Below are 2,352 nucleotides of genomic sequence, written 5' to 3'. Positions count from 1 at the left end.
CATGAGGTCAATGAGAGATCAATAATAAAGAAGATTATCAAGGTTTTCTAGATAAGTAGACAAATGAAGATTAATAAGAATATGAAAGAAAAGATGATCCATTGAGATCTAGTAAAAATAAATAATGAATTAAACATATAATATGTAAGTTCAACAAATGATTGTTTGAGCACTTAAATAGAATCTTGTGGTATGGTGGAATCCCAATGAAAGATACATAAGTCAAACAATTGATGAAAATATTTAAATTCTATTTTTCTTTTTTTTTTGCTCAACTAAAATAAGATGTTAATATTAAAAGTTTATGGAACATGACATATATAAGAGACATTACTAAATACATCTAGTAGAAAAATTTATTGATTAATCACAAAACCATGAAACACGTCATAAATCATAAGAACAATAGATTAATTGTAAAAAAAAGTAAAATATTTTACGTAGAAGCAAAAATAGATAACAAAAACAATTAGAACAACATAACCAATAGTCAATAAAAATAGAAATTGATAAAAATATCTAACAAAAATATATAGCAATAGCAAGCACATGATCTTAACGTTGAATTGTTGAAGCACGAAAATAATCAAGCATATAAAGATAGCAATAGCCAATATCATTGGACCTTGTTGGAGATAAAAAAAATTTATTGGGACAATAAACAATAGCATATAATGAATGATCAATTAATTTTTTTTATTTTCCATCTCCAATGTAATTAGTTGATATATTTTTGGGCCCTTATTATCTACTAAATTATTTTTGTCTCTTATTATATGCTACAATTTTTTGGTTTCTTTAATTTATTAAATTATTTTAGACTACTATATACTTTAAGGGGGGAATTTGGGCCCCTTATATTTTTGTCCCTGGGGCAGGCGCCCGTGCCGCCCTCCCACAGGGACGGCCCTGATTGTATATGGAAAAACGATTGGGTGAATATGACAATGGCTGAGAATTATATTTGGTATAGGTAAGAACGAAGAGATGACTTAGAGTCTTATCCAAATGAATTTTAGCCGGTTAACAATTACCGATAGTTTGTTACATACGATACCGTTTTAATAAACTAAAATCTAATTCGATAAGATAAGTGTGCACATGAATGTTTGGATAAACGGCCCTTCGTCCATACACATAGTTACAAATAAAATTTTGGGATATCAAAGTTGCAAATGATCTTTGATTTTCCATGTAATAAGCAATTTTAACCAAAAAGTTGAAGATAAGGACCAAAGCTTCTCGACAAATACAAATACAGGGTTGATCTGGTGATGCCGTCGATGGACAATGGAGTGCTTACAAATTGCATTTGTGACGAAAGAGAGAGTGCAGAAGCCTGATGTTATGGTTGTAAATCAGGTAATGGGTTTCATTTTCATTTTTTTGTGGTTGTGTCTACCAAGTGTTTGATATAATGCCTAGTCTGTTGTGGGAAATAAGGGAAGTGGTTGGAGGGTGTTTGTGAGTTCCATACAGTTTTAAAGGCTCTGATGAATACCGCCAACTCTGATCAATCAATGAATCTCTGGACACATGAAAAATTAATGCAGATGATGATCAGAAACTGTTGGAAATTTCCAAAAATTTAATTAGCTTTCAGCCTTTTCACAGCTTCATTAATACATTCTGAATAGAATCATGATGTTAATGCATCCCTAATGTTTGATATTGACTTTTCATCTCTCTCATGTCCTTGTCACAGTTGCAAACTTGAATATCCTTCTTTCTCCTTCAACCTAGGACTAGGAGCTTTGAAAACTTTCTGGATGATTCAAGTATCAATCAATTTCAAGCATTTCATTGAAAAAGAAACCCATTTACAACCATTACTCCAAGAACATCTTTTATTAATCCAATAATTGATCATATATACATACATACATATACACACACACACACATATATATATATATACTAGTTGTGTACCCGTGCAATGCGACGGGAGCCATGAATTTTAACGATTTTGAAGTTCCATTGGTTTTATAAGATAAGATTTAACGATGATATATGTTACAATTGATTTTTACATATTAATACAATTTGAATAAATAAGAGTTATAGTTTCAATTACAGACTATCGATGAAAAAAATTGTATGACAATTTAAAATCCAATATATTTAAAATCCAACATATTTAGACGACTCCACAAATGTGTTCGATTTACACCAAGAGCAAAGAACCAAGAAACTTGAGTTTTAAGATAAACACTTAAAACCAATAAAGAAAACTACAAATTTGACAGATGATAAGCCATGAAAAGACAAAAAAAGATGGGTTTTAGAATGAAATTTCAATTGCTTACCCTCTTTCTTGTCTAAAAACTCAGATTAAGGTTGAATTAATACATG

The sequence above is a fragment of the Cynara cardunculus genome, assembly GCF_001531365.2.
Source record: "Cynara cardunculus var. scolymus isolate 2C chromosome LG 9, CcrdV1, whole genome shotgun sequence".
Taxonomy (NCBI): Eukaryota; Viridiplantae; Streptophyta; class Magnoliopsida; order Asterales; family Asteraceae; genus Cynara; species Cynara cardunculus.
This window is presented reverse-complemented; position numbering follows the sequence as displayed.